We start from the raw sequence: 14844 nt of genomic DNA, 5'->3' as shown, positions 1-14844 counted from the left end.
AACAAGCAAAGAAAAGATTAGTAGTGAGTACATTATTTTTCTTTATCTGTTGCTACATTTAATGATTTCCATTTACTTTCGAGAACGTCACTACATCAGACAGAAAATTGCATGCTCAGCAAGGTGTAATTCAATCTTGTTTCAGGGCAGATCTCACTTTGCATTCTCGTTGGCAAACACTACGTAGTCAGAATTTTCGTGTATTGTGCTAAATAAGCAGATTTGTTTACAAAGAACAGTGAAGGTAATCTTAATCGATTATTTTCGTCTGAGTTCAGCAAAAGGTTTTTTGTGGATATTTGAAGTCAGACATTACACTTCGTGTTACGTAACGTTCATGATGTGCTTTAGTATTGAGCTTAAGTTACATAATTTTCACTGTGTAGGCAATTAGTTTCTTGTGGGTTGTATCAGATTCATTTTCATTTTTTGAAATTCATCATTGTTGAGGTTAAAATTTTGTTTCATGGCAGTGTTCACAATCGCAATACAGGGTAAACCAACAGTCAATTTTCTCAACAGCTGTACACAACCTCACAAGGACACGTTACACGAGGACAAATTTTTCTCACAAATGGTATTCAGTATTTCATATCATATAGAAAGCTTACATTACTACAAAAAAATGACGCTTTCATACGTCATTTTTTACCAGAACGACGTCATGGTTCCCTTTAACACTTTCTTGCAGATGCACGATAAATATTTATATAACGCTAGAAAGAAACTCATCAGACAGGGACTCAGTTTATATAATAAGGCTGCGTTCACCGTCGGAGGTCGCACGACGTCGTCGCCAGAGGTCGCCTGATAACATCGGCTGACAGCTTGGCCACATTGCGTCCGATCACATTCGCCAGTTTTTGGCGAGGTTAAAGCTGTCCGCACACGGGCCGTGCATCTGAACGTTGAGCTTTGAGCGTGCCGAGTTTCTGACGTCATAGCATGGAATGGCACGTTTGCGAGTCTTTCTGAACGCGCAGAGCAATATCTGGCGTGTCAGATATTCTGAGCGTGCGTCTGAGCGTTGACCAGTGGGATGGCACAACGCCACCTACGTAACATGCACGCCATCTCCCTTCACCACAGAGTTGTGAGGCGCCATATTGGCATTCATTTCAAGCCCATGCGTATATATGCTGTTTCTGAGCACCAGATAATTGAGAATCATTCGAAAACCCATTATTAATTGTGTGATTCGTTACAACAAAATAATGAGAAACGTCATATTCGTGGCAAAAGAATTATTGTAACTTGCATTTTATGACAGTATGCTATTCGGAGGCAACGACACACCTGAGGTTCCACCAAAAACGCATTGTTCTTGGTACAATTTGTTATAGTTAAATTTCAATTAGTAACATAGCTATAATTAAAGCTTTTAGCAAGTGGCAACATGCTAGGTTTGGATAGCGGCTCTGTGTTGTTGGTTTAGCGTAGTGAGTGTAATCACTGGTCCATATAAAGGTACGTGATAGGTCGCTGGTTCGCGTTTCGCTACATCCCATTTTTTCCCCATGACATTTGCGTTTTTATGAGGTTCTGATGCTTTATTATTAGTTTGATATAAGTATATACTATAATATTTGATGTTAAGTAAATATAAGTTCACCTGTTTTTCAAGAGCTAGTTTGTTCGATTGACTTAATCTGCAGGATAGCTTGCGATGCTTGTATAAAAATATTTTGCTTCTTTTTCTTTTACGTTTCGTAAATCACTTATTACAAAGATTCTGTTACTGGGTAGGAACAGTGATCGAGTAAGACTGACTTTGGGGTCTTACTAAAATATGGGAATGATAAAATAATATATACCTTATGTGGAGAAGTATTGCAAATTTATATCGCACTGTTTGTAATGGAACTTTTATAAGCCTGTGTCCATACTGACTGGACAAGGTACTTGCCTTTTATTCTTAATACGTTTACATGGATATTGCAGGTTATATTTGTGTACATTACATATAGAAGAGCGTGACTAGCATATGGGCGGTGGAGGAAATATGCGTTTTCATAGAGCTAACGTGGGAATTTTAGCCGCGCCTGTTTAGCAGGCAGTGTTATTTACGAACTACAAACATTCCGCAACTGCCGCTGGAGTGCATTGTGATCGCGTATACCACATTGGGGCCCACGTACCGTATGCACAAGTCGCATCATTTCTGACCGTTCAGCATGTTGAAATAAGGAAGCTCAAAGTTGACGTTCGACAGCACGGTCCGTGTGCCGACGACTTACGGACGATAGTTCATGCTAGATTAGAATACATTCTATCACGGAGGTTAGATTTTAACCCAATTTGGAAGGACGGATGCCCCGACATCTCTATGTTTGAAGACGAGTGCTGCATTGCGGGTTTTGCTGTTAAAAAGACACCGATTGCATTTGAATCAGTTATGTCTGTCTCGAAAAGAACGTTTCGAGTGCCGCAAATTCTGCCCCAGTTACTGTAATAACCAGACTGGTTTTACGATTATATGAAATCAATTCGTGGTGGAGCCGACGTCCGTCAAGACAGTTACATCAAACGTTAGCGTTTGGTGGAAGTGTTTTTACCAAAAATGCCAGCTTGCGAAAGTGATAGGTATATTAATCGTTCTAATGATTGTCTAAAGTATAAAGGAATCACATTTAATTCGTACACTACTGGTCATTAAAATTGCTACACCAAGAAGAAATGCAGATGATAAACGGGTATTCATTGGACAAATATATTATACTAGAACTGACATGTGATTACATTTTCACGCAATTTGGGCGCACAGATCCTGAGAAATCAGTACCCAGAACAACCACCTCTGGCCGTAATAACGGCCTTGATACGCCTGGGCATTGAGTCAAACAGAGCTTGGATGGCGTGTATAGGTACAGTTGCTCATGCAGCTTCAACACGATACCACAGATCATCAAGAGCAGTGACTGGCGTAATTTGACGAGCCAGTTGCTCGGCCACCATTGACCAGACGTTTTGAATTGGTGAGAGATCTGGAGAATTTGCTGGCCAGGGCAGCAGTCGAACATTTTCTGTATCCAGAAAGGCCCGTACCGGACTTGCAACATGCGGTCGTGCATTATTCTGCTGAAATGTAGGGTTTCGCAGGGATCGAATGAAGGGTAGAGCCACGGGTCGTAACACATCTAAAATGTAACGTCCACTGTTCAAAGTGCCGTCAGTGTGAACAAGAGGTGACCGAGACGGGTAATCAATGGCACCCCATACCATCACGCCGGGTGATACGCCAGTATGGCGATGACAAATACACGCTTCCAATGTGCGTTCAGCGCGATGTCGCTAAACACGGATGCGACCATCATGATGCTGTAAACAGAACATGGATTCATCCGAAAAAATGACGTTTTGCCATTCGTGCACCCAGGTTCGTCGTTTAGTACACCATCGCAGGCTCCTGCCTGTGATGCAGCGTCAAGGGTAGCCGCAGCCATGGTCTCCGAGCTGATGGTCCATGCTGCTGCAAACGTCGTCGGACTGTTCATGCGGATGGTTGTTGTCTTGCAAACGTCCCCATCTGTTGACTCAGGGATCGAGACGTGGCTGCACGATCCGTTACAGCCATGCGTATAAGATGCCTGTCATCTCGACTGCTAGTGATACGAGGGCTTTGGGATCCAGCACGGCATTCCCTATTACCTTCCTGAACCCACCGATTCCATATTCTGCTAACAATCTATACCAACGCGAGCAGTAATGTCGCGATATGATTAACCGCTATCGCGATAGGCTATAATCCGACCTTTATCAAAGTGGGAAACGTGATGGTACGCATTTCTCTTCCTTACACGAGGCATCACAACAACGTTTCACCGGGCAACGCCGTCCAACAGCTGTTTGTGTATGAGAAATCGGTTGGAAGCTTTCCTCATGTCAGCACGTCGTTGGTGTCGTCACCGGCGTCAACCTCGCGTGAATGCTTTGAAAAGCTAATCATTTGCATATCACAGCATCTTCTTCCTGTCGGTTAAATTTCGCGTCTGTAGCACGTCATCTTCGTGGTGTAGCAATTTTAATGTCCAGTAGTGTAATTTGTCTCGTTAAAACGATATTTTCTTTAATATACTAAATTTTATTTGTACTGATTACAATGTTGGTTGTGCTAATTACCTATGCTTGATGGTTTTTGTCTCTCATTTTGGTTTAGAATTGCCATCAACGTATCTCTAAAAGTTCTGTTTGTTAACACTTTGAGGAGGAAAGAGGGGAAACCGACAAAACATAGAAAAGTATATTCGTATCATTTTCGGGAAGGTGGACATAGACCGTGCATCATTTTCGTCGGTCTGAATTAAAGAAAATGCTGAATTACGAAAGCAGCACTTTCACATCACTTCTTGTTGATTCGAAACGTATGGCAAAAAAAAAAAAAAGAAAATAACATTAATGAGGCTAAATGCGTCGGAGAAAATGTGCATTTAGTACCAGAAATACGCCTGAAAATGCATTCCGGCACTCTGTTATTCAGGAAAGCAAATTAACGTCTATTGTTTAAAAATAGCTATTGCCTACACACAACACAAATTTAAAGCAAGAAGCAAGCTTGAACAATAGTGTGATAATGCTTTGGAGGCTGCAATAGGGCGGTGCCGGTTTCAAGGCAATGTACAGCACAAGTCTCTAGTGCCATCTCTCCTTATTATTCCTCCAAGCTGGTAAGACTGGAAAATAAACTGGAAACGCTCTACACAATTTCAGATAAATTTGTCGAAACAGGCATTTGTCAATTAATCCGCGAAGATCGTAGTTCGGAATATGTTTGAAAGACAAACAAAAATTTTAGAATTAGACTCTCTCATACCTTAAAGCACTGGAAAATAGAAACGCTTACCTCACATTTGCAAACCACCTCATATACCAGAATCACCATCTTGCTGGCACAAAAACACCTGTAAGCAGTAATTGGTTTGTTTGTTAGTTACTTACATGTTCCACAAATGATTTAAACGTTTTTTTTCTACCAGTTTTTAAGTGGAAATTCATCAGTGGAATAGAACGATTGAACTCCTTTCTGAGGCGAAGACAGCTTAAATAATGGTTCATTTTCCCTCCAGTGTTGTAGGTATTGGTATCACTGTTTTTCTCAAATTGTGACGGATTATTTATGACAGATTTTATTAACGAAAATATATACACTCTGGCGGTGCAGTTAAAATTTAGAACTTCTTGAAGAGGTACTTACATAACTTCTGTGGGTGAACATCACATATTATCCTTACTGTACACTTTTGTGCAATCAGCACATTCTTTCTAAGTGATAAATTACCCCTTAAAATTATTCCATGAGACACTAGTGAGTGAAAATGTGCAGAATATGATAGATCGTTGAATCGTTTGTTTCAAAGATTAGCAATTATACGTGTAGTAAGCGTAGCTGAAGTTAACTGTTTGAGAAGTTCAGTAATATACGTCTTCCAGTTCACGTTTTTATCAATATGCGCACCCAAAAATTTGGAGTATTCTACCCTGTTTACCGACTGCGGCTCCTATGCAACATGCATTGGTTGCAGTCAGCTAATGCCTACCTACCACACCCAAAAAAACCTCCACCACAGTAACTTCAAGCATAACATATGGCACGTTTCTCACTTCAAATTACTTGGTGACGTTATAATTTACGTCTAAAATTTTCGACACAGGTTTTGCCTACTTCTGGTTACCAGTATAGCTGCCACTTCAGCCCATAGATTGCGAGCTATATCCCTTTTGCTGTGTTTTTCTTCCACGAGTCACCAGGACATTTGCTACTCACCACATAGCGGAGATGCTGAGTCGAAGAGAGGCACAGCAAAAAGACTGTCAAAAAGTGAGCTTTCGGCAACAAGGCCTTTGTCGACAAAGACCTTGTTGGCCGAAAGCTCACTTTCCGACAGTCCTTTTGTTGTGCCTTTCCGCAATTCAGCATCTCCGTTCTATGGTGAGTAGCAACTATCATAATATTGTTACGTTCCGTCCTGGATTTTCCATTGTTTAGACCATATTTTGTGTGTTAGAACGTGAGCCGATTCAACAGAAGAAGACAAACTGGTGTGAATTTCACCGACTGTCATCCGAATTCTATGCGTTCGGGCGATGAGGTTGGCTACATTTTGATCGCACACATTGTGGCGTACTGATTTCAATAGATCATCCGATTCCGGAAGACGTATATCGTCGACGAATTGCACTGATGTAGGTGTTCCTGTGACTGCAATCCGAGAGGTGTACCAAATGAACTGAGTTCAGAGCTTAGAAAAAGAATTCTGTACATAGACGAGAAGCGTAATTATCCGTTCAGGAAGCTGTTTAGCTCCATCTGCGCTTTGACTGTTTTCATGCAATAAATTTTCTTTCAGTTTTAAGTGATGGCGCTCATGGACACGTACACTCTCGAGTTCCACAGATGATCGTTACGATGACGATGTGGCTATATCGGCAATAAATCGTGGTGAGTGATGTTTTCACCTCCTGTTGAAATGCCGTATTGTAGCACGGATAAATTAAATAGAATTAATGGCCTATTCGTTGCTCTATCAGTGCTGCGTCAACACTATGCCATAAGCTTGTATTGAAGGCGGGCGGTGCTTTGGTCCCAATCAAGCCTCGGTTAACTCAATCCGCGTATTATGTCAAGCTTTAAAATTGTCTCTTAAACTGACACCATATGAGGAGAATCGAATTACAACACGCTCTCTTTTCCATGTGAATCGGTGCTGGTTTTCAGCGGCTCCGCAGTGGTGTACTGTAGGCTTTTCTCCCGCATGTTGGGGGGGGGGGGGTGGGGGGGTGCGGGAAGGGGTGGACACAATGCCGTCAATTAAGGCCGCTCTGACGCACCACCACACAGGTGGCTGCAGCATTTCTTCTGCCTCTCATTTCCTCGCCCAGCACGACGATCCCTCCCCCCTCTCTCTGCCCCCATACCACCGTGCTGCGCGCTATCACCACCCCACTGACTACACTTTCCTCTCCGGCCACAGTCACGTCGGTATCCGGCTTTAATGGCCGAAGCGGACACACTATTGAAATTCCGCTAAGCGGCGCATAAAATTGGAAAAAAACGGTGGTCGCCGGCTGACGCCTTTCAGAGGACATTTTGCACCTCCTGGTGCTCCAGTTCTTCGCCAGTGGTATAGCTGCACTGGTTACCACAGCCAAAGGAAATTTTGAAAAATAAATGAAACTCGAACGCTCATCTACCGAATATCATAAAACATAATTTATAAACACACGACACAATTAAAACACAAACATTACAGTTACAGACAAAGAACGTATTTTAGGACTAGGAATACGTTTCGGACGAACACATTGGAAATTGCAGGGTCGGTGGAGCAGTTTATTACTCTGTGATTTATTCCATCTGATTACTCTTATGACTAAACCGAATGCTGGAATGTGACATAACATGAGTTGCATACTATTATTAATGTTTCGGTGCCAGTGGTTGGGGACTTGAGAGACTTAGTGCCACGTAGATCGTATTCAGTCGGGCACGCATCGGGCCAACGTCCACCTAACATTTGTTACGTGTCGTAAGCACCACAGACCACGGCCTTTTATATTCCTCGAAGATGCTTGGCTCTCAAAGATAGCCCAGCTCTCCAGCTCTCGATGCTACTCAGTGTAAGAAAATCTTGGAGAGCAACAAATCAACCATGTAATATTGTAATGAAAACGGGTGTTGCAGCTAATAAGAACACGGACCTACCGTGATAAATACACTCCTGGAAACGGAAAAAAGAACACATTGACACCGGTGTGTCAGACCCACCATACTTGCTCCGGACACTGCGAGAGGGCTGTACAAGCAATGATCACACTCACGGCACAGCGGACACACCAGGAACCGCGGTGTTGGCCGTCGAATGGCGCTAGCTGCGCAGCATTTGTGCACCGCCGCCGTCAGTATCAGCCAGTTTGCCGTGGCATACGGAGCTCCATCGCAGTCTTTAACACTGGTAGCATGCCGCGACAGCGTGGACGTGAACCGTATGTGCAGTTGACGGACTTTGAGCGAGGGCGTATAGTGGGCATGCGGGAGGCCGGGTGGACGTACCGCCGAATTGCTCAACACGTGGGGCGTGAGGTCTCCACAGTACATCGATATTGTCGCCAGTGGTCGGCGGAAGGTGCACGTGCCCGTCGACCTGGGACCGGACCGCAGCGACGCACGGATGCACGCCAAGACCGTAGGATCCTACGCAGTGCCGTAGGGGACCGCACCGCCACTTCCCAGCAAATTAGGGACACTGTTGCTCCTGGGGTATCGGCGAGGACCATTCGCAACCGTCTCCATGAAGCTGGGCTACGGTCCCGCACACCGTTAGGCCGTCTTCCGCTCACGCCCCAACATCGTGCAGCCCGCCTCCAGTGGTGTCGCGACAGGCGTGAATGGAGGGACGAATGGAGACGTGTCGTCTTCAGCGATGAGAGTCGCTTCTGCCTTGGTGCCAATGATGGTCGTATGCGTGTTTGGCGCCGTGCAGGTGAGCGCCACAATTAGGACTGCATACGACCGAGGCACACAGGGCCAACACCCGGCATCATGGTGTGGGGAGCGATCTCCTACACTGGCCGTACACCACTGGTGATCGTTGAGGGGACATTGAATAGTGCACGGTACATCCAAACCGTCATCGAACCCATCGTTCTACCATTCCTAGATCGGCAAGGGAACTTGCTGTTCCAACAGGACAATGCACGTCCGCATGTATCCCGTGCCACCCAACGTGCTCTAGAAGGTGTAAGTCTACTACTCTGGCCAGCAAGATCTCCGGATCTGTCCCCCATTGAGCATGTTTGGGACTGGATGAAGCGTCGTCTCACGCGGTCTGCATGTCCAGCACGAACGCTGGTCCAACTGAGGCGCCAGGTGGTAATGGCATGGCAAGCCGTTCCACAGGACTACATCCAGCATCTCTACGATCGTCTCCATGGGAGAATAGCAGCCTGCATTGCTGCGAAAGGTGGATATACACTGTACTATTGCCGACATTGTGCATGCTCTGTTGCCTGTGTCTATGTGCCTGTGGTTCTGTCAGTGTGATCATGTGATGTATCTGACCCCAGGAATGTGTCAATAAAGTTTCCCCTTCCTGGGACAATGAATTCACGGTGTTCTTATTTCAATTTCCAGGAGTGTATAATTCAGAGGCGCAAATGTTACAACTGCAAAGGATTGCTAACACAGTAATGTTTGAGACCTGTACTTAAACCCGAGGGCACTCAAATGACAGTGTATCAGGCTAACGTCTTCTCTTACGCGCCTTACGATAACACGTCTCTCATTTATGTTCATAAATTATCTTCACAATGAATCAGGTGCTATCCTTATATCCAATGAAATATACGTTAGCCCCTTTTAGGACAATCTGTCTTCTCTTTAGGTACATAGAATTTAGATACTAGTTTCATTTAAACAATTAATTTTTCACTGCCAGGCGTGACTTCTCTTGATGTAACTACAAGAAGCACTCGCTCGCCCGAACATTACCACATTACACAATGAATGTAGATTCGTTTAACTACCCAAGACTCTTCGGACATCTTGCGAACAGTAAAACCTTGAAGACTTATCGGACATTCACACCGGAGCCAGCCATGCAAAAAATCACTTATCCATGACGATGAGACTATATGTTGTATGCGATACGCGGTTCTACCGTTGTCTAAAGTTCATCGCAGTTCCAATGAGACTTCATATCACACAATCATAATCACTGCCTTTCGTAAGCTTTTACTGGCTTATTAAATTGCAGAATAATCTGTCGCTACTCAACTGCTGTTCGGGACACTCGGAGCAGTGCCTGGAAAACCATTCGTACTGTAAAAGTACTTACCGACCGAATAAAGTCAGCATTTCATCGGAGCGGCCACATACGAGTCTGTCCATCATGAAGAACCCAGGGAATCGGCAAAGAGAGGAACATAAGGAAAAAATACTGACAAGAAGAATGGACAGGATGTTTACCACCTGTCTGCCATAATATTTCGGTGGTTCTGTTCTTACCTACACGTTGGGACACTCAGTTAAATAAATCTTGGCGGTAACTTCACTTAACGAAGCCAAATTGTACCCTACGTTGTTGTACTTGATAGTGGCTTAAGGCGGACATCATAATAGTATTGTAGAATAAAGAAATTTGTACAGTTAAAAGACGGAGATATCACTCAAACAGCAAGATAGGACATGTCTTAAGAAATCAGAGAATAACTTCCATGATACTAAAGTCAGCTGTAGAAGGTATGCTTCTTCATAAGCTATTGATCTCACTTTTCCTCAGTTCCTCACTTAATAAACCCAATAATCCACTGTTTCAGAATTCTTTAGCAGCTGAGTCTGAACAGCATGTTAGTGAGGGGGGACACTGTAAACTCCCCTGAGTTTTGGAAGAAGATGCAAATTTTAACATGGCAGCAAGAGAAATGTGGGTTGTACTCAAAATTAGCTACTCATGACGCTTTTCGGGAAGTTACAAATGACTAAAAAGTCAGGCGAAATAATTCGCTACTTTTGTTGCATTTTCAGTGGAATTCTTACTGGATTCCAACCAAAGAAAAGGTGACAGAAATATTTTTGAATGGTCATCATGCAAGTGTGAGTGAGGCAGGGCTCCATTTAATATTTACAAAAAATGTGGGCGTACGTTTCAGTTTAGAAAGGCACTTCCTCTCCATCGCTCAGCATTTCCCCTACAGCACCTGACTGTAACACCCACCGCTACCACCTTCCCAATGCATGCCCTGCCGATTGGGCATCTACCTGCCACTTTATTCTTAGGAGACTACAACTGTGATCATTCTCACCATATAAATACCTGAATATTAGAAAAAAACCTGTGGGCACATGGCCCACTGCTTAGGGGTAGTGATTCTGCTAGTAAGTGAACCGCCTATGGGTCCAGTTCCATCAGAGGCACTGCTTAAATAATGAATAAAAGTCATCACCTATGGCGGTCGAAAACTTCTGGTATAAGATGTAACCCTCGTTATGCCAACTACCTTGGCATGGCAGAGGGTCGGCCAGTGATCTGGAATACTCTCCTGCCTTTGGGACAGGAAATCCCTAAAAGACGGAAGAATCAGCGATGATCAATGGCATGACGATGCAGAAGGCAATTGAAGCCCTGTCCTTAAAGGTTCATGACATGTAGCCTGAAACTGAAAGAGAGTCATGACGATATCTCTCTGGGCGAAAGATTCCTGATTAGTCCCCCATTCAGATCTCCGGAAAGGGACAACCAAGAGAGAGATCACCACGAGAAAAAGACGAAATAATCAACGAAAGGGTGATATTGTATGACTTATTATTACGCAAGCGAGGCGAAAATTGAAATAAAATATTTCTCCCTACACACCTCACGACACTCGGATTACCATTCTGAACTCTTTATGCTACACCAACCTCTGCCTAAGTACTACGTTAACACAAATAGTGTAGCTCATACCTCGCCCGACACGCGTTGAATGCTATTTAATTCTAAACGTTTGGGCATCTGGAGCTTCCCCTTCTGCCACTTTCGTTTCTGGCCAAGCCCTGCATATATCTGAAAACTGGACGAGACTGATGATCTCCTGTAACCGCGGTCCTCTTGACAATGTCTACATGGCATCATAAAGAGTCTCTCAGACTAGGCGCTTTTCTGTGTAATTTATAAAATAAGTGGAAGGAATATTTATTTAGATACATAAGCGTAAGAAATGTTGTTAAAATATTTGAACAGCTGCCTTTGTAATAAAATTTTGAAGTTGCAAATGGACTTTATGGACACCCTGTATTTTGTACAGCGTGTGCAAAGTAGGAGAGTCAGAGCTAGAACGCGCGTGCTACATAGGTTAAAAAGTACAACTACTCGATAACTCGATTCAGTCGAGTCGACCGACGAAAGAAACGAACGAATAGCGTGCGGGCTGACTGGCGGGGGCGGTGCGGATGGCAATGCGGGCAGCCCCCCATACGTATCCGCCACTGTTTTCATGACATGAAGACTGTGGTGCATTGCACCTGAAACACTTCCAGTCCTCAATTATCCTGGGATTCGTCTATTAACTGCTGCGCCTTCTCAGACCGCTCGTTTCTCGAAGTCGTTATTCAGTATGTAAGAACTTAATGGCTGATAGAGCTTTCCAACTATGATATCTCACGCTATAAACCATGGCTGCTTCTTTGACATTATGTCGAGCATCAGTAACACGTCAAAGCATGTTATATACGTGCATGTCTTGTTTCTATTATGACAACATCCGTCGCAGACCGAAATTCGTTTGTTACTGCATTCCCAATTGCCTTGTACATGGCAGTGAAATGTTACGTTCTACATTGTAACTGGACACTACTGAAATTGCGGTAGGGAGCTGGTGTTGAGTGGAGGGATACTGGGCCATAATTTTATTAATGAATTTAGTAAAAGAGAACCAGTTTATTGTAATATCAAAAAAATCTGAAATACTCTCAGAAACTACGATCAGAATTTAATTTACTGATGACTTTTTCTTTTGGAAACAAGGCAAATAGCGGAAGAATTTAAAATGTAAAATTACATTAAAAAATTCATAAAAAAGGCTTAACAAGAATTTTCTGAAATCTCGAGATTAAATCCATGCCTTCACATGTTTAATGAGATCAACAATGTGACATTTAACAATACGGAAATGATTTACAGCCAGTTAACATCCGACATCCACGGGAAAGTAACACAAATCTCATGTAATGAGGATAAACAAGCAATCCAAGTGAACAAACTGTTGACAAATTTACATAAAACACTATTATTTGACCATGTAGGCAAGGTGCCCATGCAGGACCAAAACAACACTGAACCTGATGGCCAGCGGATTCGTTAGGCTCTTACATTAGTGTGGTTAACTGAGAGAGAAACTACTTCATGATTAACCATTTCTTCTACTGAAGACCCGTTTAGCGTAACACACAATATAAACCACATGTGTACTCGAACTACCCCGTAACATATAAATTACTAGTTAGCAAGTTTAGAATAGCAATTACAACACCAAAAGACACCGGACAAAATTACGCACTGCTTAACTTAGATAACGCCAGCTATCGCGGACAAATCGTGGGGAGAGCCTCTCACGCTGCCAGATTATTAGTAAAAAATACACATAAAATGACTTTAATGAGGTCACTTCAAAACTTTAGAAAAACTGCTTTACAGATGAATGCGAGCAGCCAGGATAGCAGATACGACAATGAAACTTCCTGGCAGATTAAAACTGTGTGCCCGACCGAGACACGAACTCGGGACCTTTGCCTTCGCGGGCAAGTGCTCTACCATCTGAGCTACCGAAGCACGACTCACGCACGCTACCCACAGCTGTACTTCTGCCAGTATCTCGTCTCCTACCTTCCAAACTTTACAGAAGCTCTCCTGCGAGCCACGCAGAACTGGCACTCCTGAAAGAAAGGATACTGCGGTGACATGGCTTAGCCACAGCCTGGGGGATGTTTCCAGAATGAGATTTTCACTCTGTAGCGGAGTGTGCGCTAATATGAAAGGTACCAGGTTCGAGTCTCGGTCGGGCACACAGTTTTAATCTGCTACGAAGTTTCATATCAGCGCACACTCCGCTGCAGAGTGAAAATCTCATTCTAGATACGACAATAGTTTTCACACATTAAATACCAGTTGGGAATGTAACAGAATGCTCGACATGTTTATCAGGCAGTAGGAACATAAATTATCAACCACCCAGTCAATGGCTGCAAACGGCTGAGAATATCCACTAGTCATCCTCGTGTTCAGTCCTTAGAACTGGCCGATAGGAAACCGATCCGGCATAACAGTGGACACAGGATTTTGCCCAATCCCCATTGATCCGGCCGCCATGGCACACGTTACCCGCTCTGACTACTACTGCAAATGCAGCAGCGTACCAAGTATCGTATCGGCTATGACGTTACGGCGTTCACTACCCGCCGCCACCACACAAACAGCTTGACACCCAACCACTGAGAGAGCGCAAGCACCCTCGCGGTCGCGCTTAAATCGACCTCATCGTTACTGTGCTTGCCTCTGGCGGCGGAAAATCGCCGTGTCTCTGCCGTCGCCAGTGATGCCGCCAACCGGTCTTGTCGATATCGAAACGCGCCCCGATGCAGTCGCACGGCACAATGACTTCAAACAGGACATTGCGGAAACTTGTAGCACTATGGCGTCAGCAACATAAAATCTCGACCGCAGGTCGTTTAGAAGGCGCACTGAACTGTACATGTAGGAACACTCTTTTTAAATCAATGTCAGAAAAACTGAAAACATCGAATTTAATCGAATTATACACAGTGTGCTTAAATGTGTCACCTACATGACATAAATTACAAATCGACGTTGCAAGTGCTAAAAATCAAATTAATGAGGTTTCGTCTTAACTCCACCTAGAGAATAACATATGTTACGTTTACATATCTAAATAAACATTCCTTTCACTTATTATTTCATAATAAGGACAAAGAAGTCACCTTGTCTGAAAGAGACTGTACATCGAAGGTTCTCCTTGTTTAAAAAGTGTTCTACATTTTTTCTGCAGAAATTGTGGACTTTCTCATTTGTAACAATTCTACTCTACGTCGTTCAACAGTTGTCATTCGCACTGTGTTGTGCAGCAAGGATGGTTATCAAATTATAATAAACACGAAATGCAATCTAATACTTGGCAACTAAAAGAGAATTAGCTTTTGTAACCTTTATCCGTTTCATTTGATGCGACAGCTGATTGCAACGAGAAAAAAAGGGAAAGGGCTGATTGAGTACGACGCACCTGTTAATTAGTGTCGTTCATTTTGATTAGTATGCTTCTGTTATCAGATAGGTGCAAGGTAATTGCACAATACGCTGG

Source organism: Schistocerca serialis, chromosome 1 (genome assembly GCF_023864345.2).
Source record: "Schistocerca serialis cubense isolate TAMUIC-IGC-003099 chromosome 1, iqSchSeri2.2, whole genome shotgun sequence".
NCBI classification, from domain to species: domain Eukaryota; kingdom Metazoa; phylum Arthropoda; class Insecta; order Orthoptera; family Acrididae; genus Schistocerca; species Schistocerca serialis.
The sequence above is the reverse complement of the archived record's forward strand: the minus strand, read 5'-3'. Positions refer to the sequence as shown.